Source organism: Thamnophis sirtalis, unplaced genomic scaffold, assembly GCF_051295495.1.
Source record: "Thamnophis sirtalis isolate CommonGarterSnake01/CBP01778 unplaced genomic scaffold, rThaSir2_p1.2 scaffold_2, whole genome shotgun sequence".
NCBI classification, from domain to species: domain Eukaryota; kingdom Metazoa; phylum Chordata; class Lepidosauria; order Squamata; family Natricidae; genus Thamnophis; species Thamnophis sirtalis.
Window position 1 is genome coordinate 90,101,499 of NW_028261382.1, and position 9,547 is coordinate 90,111,045.

Here is a 9,547-nt window from a genome sequence, read left to right on the forward strand (position 1 = left end):
TACTTTATCTCACTATATACATTTCTAAAAACTTCCTTTCCCTCCCTTCCTTCCTTCCTTCCTTCCTTCCTTCCTTCCTTCCTTCCTCCTTTTTCATTTTCTTTCTTTCTTTCTTAAAATCAGTTCATCACTATTTGGAATACCCTCTGAATTTCAATGGCATTTACACATTTAGATCTGTATGTAGATAGGTGGGGAAAATTACTTTATCTCACTATATACATTCCAATGTCCCAGTGCTTAGTTCTTACAACCATTCGAAAAGACTCTACAAGATTGCTTTAAAGTACATTTAATAAGGTTATCTTTTCCTAGAGCAAATTTTATCCTGTTCTTCATTACAATGGTGATAACTGCCACACATTATTTTTCTGATCTGGTTTAAAGATAATAGGGATGGGGGTTCTACTTCTCCTGGAAAAATCACATACTGAATTTGTTAGAAAGAAAATGAGAGACACACACAGAGAGAAAATGTATAGGGAACAAAATTTTGCATTGCAAGAAGCTTGTTTTTCCAGACTACAGAATCTACGGAATCAGATCCTTTCAGTTAATTTAGTCATTCTGCTGACCTTCTTAAAGTCCCAATTCTTGGGAACATATATAGGTAAATATACCTTTAAGAAAAACATCCAACTCTATTTTTAGCTGGGCAGCACCTCTCTTTGGTCCTCCCGCTTCTCCAACTTGCACTCTGCAATGGGAGAACTTAGCTGTTGGGGGCTGGGAGCCGAGAAAAAGCTTTAAATCTTTCTTTTAAATCTCCAATATATGAAGTCTGAGGAATAAATTCAAAGCAGGCCTGGATGCCTGAAGAAAAGTTAGAGAGAAATATTCCGTTTCATTCAAGCACATCAAGGGTCTAGCTGGAGTCTTGTTTAGCTAAGGTCAGACTAGGCGAGGTCCTCCAATAAAAATAAATCTCAAATTAATTATGGCCTCAAGCGAGGGGCCAGACGGTTGGAGCTGGTGTGCTGAAGTCTGGTTTTAGGCCTTCGTACTTCTCCTCCTCCTCCTCCCTCCCCCTTTCTTCTTCTTCTTCTTCCTTCTTTCTTCTCTCTTCTTCTTCTTCTTCTTCTTCTTCTTCTTCTTCTTCTTCTTCCTCCTCCTCCTCCTCCTCCTTCCCCCCTCTTCTTATCTTCCCCTTCCCTCCCCTCCCCATCTTATCTTCCCCCTCTTCTCCTCCTCCTCCTCTTCTCCCCTCCCTCTTCCTTCTTCTTCTTCTTCTTTCTTCTTCTTCTTCTTCTTCTTCTTCTTCTCTTCTTCTTCTTCCTTCTCCTCCTCCTCCTCCTCTTCTTACTTCCCTTTCTTCCTCCTCCTCCTCCTCTTCTTCTTCTTCCTCCTCCTCCTCTTCCCCTTCTCATTTCCCTCCCCTTCTTATCTTCCCCTCTCTTCTTCTCTCCTCCTCCTCGTCTCCCCTCCCCCTCTTTCTTCTTCTTCTTCTTCTTCTTCTTCTTCTCTTCTTCTTCTTCTTCTTCTTCTTCTCTCCTCCTCTCCTCTATCCCTCCTCTTCTTATCTTCCCCCTTCTCCTCCTCCTCCTCCTCTTCTCCCCTCCCACTCTTTCTTCTTCTTCTTCTTCCTCCTCCTCCTCCTCTTCCTCTTTTTATCTTCCCCTTCTTCTTCTTCTTCTCCTCCTCCTCTTCTTCCTCCTCCTCCTCTTCCCCTTCCCCTTTCCTCCCCCTCTTATCTTCCCCCTCTTCTTCTTCTCCTCCTCCTCTTCTCCCCTCCCCCTCTCCTCCTCCTCTCCTCCTCCTCCTCCTCCTCTTCTTCTTCTTCTTCTCCTTCTTCTTCTTCTTCATCCTCCTCCTCCTCCCCTCCTCCTCCTCCTCCTCCTCCTTCCTCCTCCTCCTCCTTCTTCTTCTTGCCTGGCTTACAACAGCACTTAAGCCATAAATGAACCAAGGTACATTACAGTTTTAGTACAGAAAGTGTGACCACTTCTCCAAGACACATGTCTGGCTAGCCTCAACACTTAAGGAAAACACATGCTGCCATTGTCTGCGGATGGAAGCAAAGGCAAACTTTCTAACCTTGACATTACTCTGCTCTTCCTGTTGAAAAGGGTGGGGTGGGGTGGGGGATGTAGAGAAAGGATTTGCAAGAAAATATTTTGAAATGCTTGCAAGGAATTTCCTGCCTGTCCTGGTTTAAGCAAAGGAGGGCTTCGTGTTATTCCCTCCCGATGGAAATTCATTGGAATTCTGTCCAATTCATTGGAATTCTGTCCTAACACAGCAAACCTACATGATTTTCTCTCTTATTATGTTGAAAAGCAACTGTACAGTCTGTATTTTCCTGTACTTCTTAGTTTAACTCCAGTGAAAGGCTCACCAGGAAGTGGGTGCCCTGTTTTTTTGTTTTTTTGTTTTTAAAGGTATCCTTTCTGTGCACTGTTGGTGTTAAGCCAGGCTTCTCCATCCTGGCACCCTCCAGATGTGGAGGCATGCTGGACAGGAGTTCTTAAGAGTTCTTTGCACATCTGGAGAGCATCCGGTTGGGAGACACTTGTTTAAATTTAGTAGAACCAACTATCTCTGTGAAACATAATAAGGGGTAACCTCCACCCTCACCCCCATCTCCTTTGACTGCTGCAAGATCTCCCCATCTGCTACTCCTCTAAGACACCTAGAGAGGGATGCTAGAGAGGGAGGCCGGCAAACTTCGTCCCTCGGGCGGGACTAGAACTCAGTCTCCGGCTTTTTAGACCGGCGCCTTAATTCACTGCAGCGAACTGGTTCGCTGGGGAGAATTCGCCGATGCTTAATCTTGCAATGGGGATCTCAGAAGATATAAAAGCTTCAAGGTCTCATTTGGGCTGGAGGTCCCTTGCGTAAAACGCCCGACTTCACACAACCGAGTTCCGTTTGTACTGCTAGAATAAAAAGAGGCGGTCAAACGCCTCGCCCTTCCGTCTGCTCAAGAAATCTATCTGTCTTGCCTGCCTGCCTGCCTGCCTGCCTGCCTCTCTCTCTCTCTCTCTCTCTGCGTCTCTCCCTCTCTCCCTCTCTCCCTCCCTCCTTCCCTCTCTGTTTCCCTCTGTGTTTCTCTATTTTCTTTCTCTGTTTCTGTCTGTGTGTTTCTTTCTCTTTCTCCTCCTCCGCTCCCGCCCTTCCTCTCTTCCTCTCTTCCTTTTTTTCTCTCTCACTGTTTCTCTCCCTCTGTGTTTCTGTTTCTTTCTCTGTTTCTCTCTCCATGTGTTTCTCTGTGTGTGTGTGTTTCTCTCTCTCTTTTTCTCCCCCCTCCTGCCCTTTCTCTCTTTCTGTTTCTCTTTCTCTCCTGTTTCTCTCCCTCTGTTTCCCTGTGCTTCTCTGTGCTTCTCTCTCTGTGTGTGTTTCTCTCTCTCCCTCCTTCTGTTCCCTTCCTCTCCCTCCCCCCCCTCTCTCACACACACATGAATTCGAGCAAGTTCAGCACCCGAGTTCAAAACGTCCCACTGCCCTCTTCTGTTCTTCGCAGCCGCCTTGCCAACGAAGGCGCCTCTTGTCTGCCTCGTTCCTTTGCGCACCCGCCATCCTATGGAAACGCGTCTCCTGTCTGCATCGGAGGCAGCGGGAAACGACCCGCCATCTCTGCGGGGTAGAGATGGCCGCAGTTAAGAGCAGCAACGGGGGTGGGGTTGGGGGGCCTGAAAGAAATAACCCTCCCCCCTCCACCCACCACCCCCGCCGTTCCATTAAAGCGTTTACTTCCTAGGCTCAGTGGCTTTGCGCTAATAAGCTGCGCGATTTTCTGATACCCGAATTTGTTGCCTGTTTGTTTTATTTCTTTATATCTCACCTTTATTGTTTTTACAAAAAAAAACAAACCTCAAGGTGATTAACCTGTCCAACATCCTATTTTCACCACAACCAACAACCCTGTGAGGTGAGTTGGTCTGAGAGAGAGTAACTGGCCCAAAGACGGCTCGCCAGCTTTCCTAGCTAAGGCAGGACTTGAACTCACGGCCTCCCGCTTTTCTAGCCTGCGGCCTCACCCACTAGATATCTATGGGGAGGGGTGGGGAAGCACTTTGGGGATTTAACCACTAGACCAAACTGGATCTCGTAGTAGACCGAGTCTCGGGCGTCCCCTTTCTTTTGATGATGTGTGACTATTGGCCCCCTACCCCTATATAAATATATAAATAAATAAATCACCGCCTTTAGGTTTAAGCCGCCTTTAGGAACCCCGCTGAGCAGAATAATGAAAGTGCCATTACTTCCACCGTTGCTTCCACAGAGGGCAGAAAACTACTCTAACCCTCTCTAATACACCCAGTGGTGTATTAACCATTAAGCAGACTAAGAACGTGCTTAGGGCGCCAGGCCCAAAGGGGGCACCAAAAAGTTGAGAAATTAAAAAAAAAAAACCGAATAAAGATTTGTAGAAAAGAGGGGGGGGGGGCACCAAGACCTAAGTCCCTGCCCTACTGTCCCCATTTATTTTGTACCTGTTTCCTGTGTTCTTATTCATGTTTATTCTTATTCCTCTTATCTTGTACATGAGTGACAAACTAAATAAATAGATAAATAGAAAGATAAAAGATAGATCGATCGATAAATATATAGATAAATAGAAGTATAAAAGATAGAGAAATAGATATAGAAAGATAAAAGATAGATAGATAAATAGAAAGATAAATAGAAAGATAAAAGATAGGTAAGTAGGTAGATAAATAGAAAGATAAAAGATAGGTAGATAGATAAAGAAAGATAAATAGATAAAAGATAGATAAATAGATAGGTAGCAATAGCAATAGCTATTGCTAAATAGTTAGATAAATAGAAAGATAAAATATAGAAAGATAAATAGAAAGATAAAGGATAGGTAGATAAATAAATAGATAAAAGATAGATAGATAGATAGATAGATAGATAGATAGATAGATAGATAGATAGATAGATAGATAGATAGAAAGATAAAAAGATAAATAGAAAGATAAAAGATAGGTAGGTAGATAAATAGAAAGATAAATAGAAAGATAAATGTAGATAAAGAAAGATAAATAGAAGTATAAAAGATAGATAGATAAATAGATAAATAGAAAGATAAAAGATAGGTAGGTAGGTAGATAAATAGATAAATAGAAAAGGTAAATAAAAAGATAAATAGAAAGATAAATAGGTAAATAGATAAACAGATAAATAAAAGATTTGTCAGTGCTTAGAGCACCAGTGAGCCTTAATCCACCACATGCACACACACACACACACACACAACACACACACACACACACAAACACAAACACACACACTGCCGAATGAAGACAAGGATAGAGCAGGCCCAGTTGAAGACACAACTCCTCGGGGATACCCCAGATTGGCAGAGAAAGTCCTTTGTTGCCCCACCGCCCTGGTACAGTGTTCCAGCTACCTGGCTGGGCAACCAGGAGAGGCGATTTGGTCCTTCCTGCGGATATTGGATCCTCCTGTTTGATCTGTCCTGTTGGGTTTGTTTGTTATTCTGGCCGTTTTTCACACTTACGTCGGTTCCTCAGGATAAAGTGATCAAAATTCAGGATTCTTGATCATGGGTTCATATTTAGGAGGGTTGCTGTGTCCTGGGATCATGTGATCCGCTTTTGCGACCCTTCTGACAAGCCGAATCAATGGGGAAGACAGGTTCCCTTAACAACTAAGTTACTAACTTGTTCTTGGGAGTCCCAGAAATGCTTTTTTCCCCCCAAGAGGAAACTGGACTTTCTGGTTGTTGTTGTTTTTCTGTGAAGACGTTTCGCTTCTCATATCCAAGAAGCTTCTTCAGTTCCCCCACCATCCAGTCAGAGTTGAAGAAGCTTCTTGGATATGAGAAGCGAAACGTCTTCAAAGAAAAACCGAGAAAGTCCAGTTGCCTCTTGAGAAAAGCATCTTTGGGACAACCGTGACCTGGATGAATGAGAATCTCCATAGACATTTGTTATTGGGAGGTTGCCCAAATAACTCGTCGGGATTGTTCGGCGGGGTTGCCCTTTAGAAGGGAGAGCGGGCGCTCTTGCTTTCAGCCTCCAAAGGGGGGGAGCAGGCAGGAGCGGTGGAAGAAGGAAGCGCTGGGCGTCAGTTAGATACCAGGCAAGGACCCACGCTGGGCGCCCTTGCCGAAAGCTCTTCCTGACTTGCAGGTTTGTGTGTGTGTGTGTGTGTGTGTGTGTGTGTGTGTCTGTGTCTGTGTGTGTGTGTGTGTGTGTGAGAGAGAGTGTGAGTGTGTGTGTGTGTGAGTGAAGGGGTCCTTCCTTCCACCCCACCGCCAGACAAGGGAACGGATATATTTGGGGGGGGGGATGCATTCCAAAATTCCTGTTGCATCCGAATCCAATATTGTTCGCGATTGATGGGGAGAGGGACAATCTTCGGTTTTCATGGTTCTTTGGACTCGCCTTTGAACAGAAGAGAATTCCAGGAAGGGGAGGGTGGGGGAACCGGTCCAGGACAGACGCAACCCCGAGCCAAAATCTTTGGAAGAGGAGAGCGAGGGGCGTTCGTTATTGGCAATCTGCTCGTTTTTCCTTCCTTCCTTCCTTCCTTCCTTCCTTCTTCCTTCTTCCTTCCTTCCTTCCTTCCTTCCTTCCTTCCTTCCTTCCTTCCTTCCCTTCCTTCCTTCGTTTCATCTTAACTTTTCTTGCCTCTCCTCATCCGCCCTCCTTTTAAAGTCACTACCGTCAATTTCAGGTTTTGGACTTCGGAGGTGAGTTTTAAAGGCACCCCACTGATTCCCGCCCGGAAGGTCACACTTGACGTCCTGGTGTTTCCCGAGGCAGCCTACGTAGTTTTGAAATCTTTGTTGGGATCCATTGAAAATTGGATTCTCGGAGCCTTTTACAAGCGTGGTCACCAACCAGTGGTCCCGTGAGAAAATGTTCAGGGTCCGCAGAAAAAATATTTGCATGTTTTTATATTGCACTATATTCTATTTATCTTTTTTAAAAAAAAATCACATTAGTGGTCCGCGGGATTTAAAATTATGAATTAGTGGTCCCGGAGGTCCAAAAGATTGGTGACCCCTGTTTTAGAAATTGCCTTGGATTGCTGTCTGGACACCCCTGGCTTGCAAGTAATTCGCCCCCTCCCCGCTCCAAAATCACCATAATACTTATAGGGCCTGGCTGCAGGTACTGGAGGATCGGCAGAGGGAAGGACAATGTCGAAAATCTCTTGTCTCCTTTCTTCTTCGTTGTTTTCTTCTCACTCCTCCATATACTCACAACAGTTCGTTTAGTGACTGTTCAAAGTTACAACAGTGAAAAAGTGACATATGGCCGTTTTTCACACTTACGACCGTTGCAGCATCCTCATGGTCACGTGATCAAAATCCGGATGCTTGGGTGAACTGTTTCCTATTTAAGACAGTTGCAGTGTCCTGGGGCGCGCGGGGGTGGTGGTGGTGGAGGAAGTATCACACGATCCGCTTTGCGACCTTCCGACAAGCAAAGTCAATGTGGGAAGAAGCCCGATTCGCTTAACCACTGCAAGGATTCTCTGAAGAACTTTGCCAAGAAAAGTCGTTTAGAAAAGGGACAAAACTCACTTTTAACAAATCCCAAAGGGTGCTTTTTCAGGAGGGAGGCAGCTGGACTTTGGTCTTGTTGTTTTTGCCTTTTGAAGACTAATGGATGAACAGAGTTGGAAGGGACCTTGCAGGTCATCTAGTCCAACCCCCTGCCCAAGCAGGAGAGCCTACATCTGCCTCGACTTAGTCTCTACGCTACAGACGTTCATTTAACAAACGTTTCACTTCGCCGCGTAAATTTTGGGTTCAGTTGTGGTCGTAAGTTGAGAATGACCTGTACTTTCAGGATTTGGGGTGGGGTGGGGTGGGGGGAGCTTAAAGCAAAGGCATCCGGGTTGGGTGGGGGAGGGAGAGGGAGAAAGAGGCGCTCAAAACCAGGGAGGCGGCGACGGCAAGCGAAGAGTTAAGCCCGACGTCTTTTAATTGAATGCCAGTGCCAGTGGCCCCAGGCAGAAGGGACCTGACCCCGCTACAGCATCCAGATGTGCGGGGATCTCAGGGGACTCTTCTGCAGACCCACGCCTGGATTTGTAAAAGTAGACAGGATTGGGGAGGGGCTGGGGGGGAGGGAAAGCCGAAGGAAAGGGAGTCGGCGGGGTGAGGTGCGGGGGAAAGGCTTGTCTTGAATTCCCTCTCCTACCCGGCGGAGGTGGGCTGAATGGCTGACAAGCCTGGAATCTCGGCTCCGGTCACGTCCAGGTTGCGCTACGTCTGAACCATGAAAGGTGGGGGGGGGGGAGTGGAGTTGAATGGATGGATGGAGGGCTAATTGGGAAGAGGAGGAAGGGGGGACTAGGAGAGAGAGAAGGGGTTGGTGGGGAGAGGGAGGCCCTTCCACCCTAAACCACCTCTGGGGGAAAGAAAAGGCCGACCTAAGCCGGCGTTTCCCCGTCGGCTCAACGGATGCGCCCGCCGCGCATCTATTTTGGAGCGGGAGCGAAAGGGAACTTGGGGAGGGGGGGTCTCTCGGAGGTCCCCGCAGGCAGCCTCAGTCTCTCGCTGCTGGCTTGGATTTAAAAACCCTGAGCAGGAAAAAAGGGGTGGGGGTGAAGAGACTGGACGTGGCAGAAGGTAACGTCTTTGCGGGGCGGCGGCGGGGGGGGAGGAACTAAGGGAAAAAGCCTAATGTTAAAAAAAAGATTATAGGTGGGAGGTCCTTTGTATTTTTAATTTCTGGACGCCCCTCCCGCCTCCTTCAAAGCGCGAGGCTTCAAAAGGTTTGTTTCAGGTCGCTGGGCGAATGAAACGGGCGTGTTGAAATAGTTTGGAAATGAGAGGTTCTCCCCTCTAAGACGGCGGTGAGGAGGAAGGGGAGGGGCAGAGGAGGGGGAGGGGGAGGAGGAGGAGGAGGAGAAGAAGAAGGAGGAGGAGAAGGAGAAGAAGGAGAAGGAGAAAGAGGGGAGGGGAGAAGAGGAGAAGAAGAAGAGGAGGAGAAGGAAAGAAGATGACGAAGAAAAAGAGGAAGAAGAAAAGAGAGGAAGAGGAGGGAAGGCGATCCTGCCAATCTTAATAACGTTAATCATAAACGCCTTCTCTCTTCGGTTCGGGAAATCGCTGCTTCGGGAAAGTGGAGGCATGGTTTTGCCGACGAATCTGAGCTCGGTGGTCGCGCGAACCACGGAAAAAGCCACCGGTCCTTTGGGACGAGGCGTGAATTAAAGGTGGGGGGTTGCAATCTCTTCATGGCCGGGGCCGGGGACGCTGTCGCTGCCAGCCGAAGCAGACGGCGGTCCCAGCGCAGGCTGCTATATGCCCTTACTTTTGAGTAAACGGTCCAGAAAGTGGACGGGCGCTTCGCGGATGTTGACTCTCGTTTTCCTTCTGCCCTGTAATCTTAGCCCCCTCCTCACCCATCCCCGTCCCGAGTTCTTAGATTAGGTGGGGATGCTGAATTCGAGAGATTTGGAAAAGGGAAATCTACTCCGTTCCTCGCTTTTAGCCCTAAACTGTCAGTGATCTGGTATTGATTTCGCCTTCAGATCCTTCCAAATTCCAGGAAAGTGGCATTGATGAGAATCGCAACAACCAACGTGGTGTTGTTGTTCTTTTAAAAATCTTTAT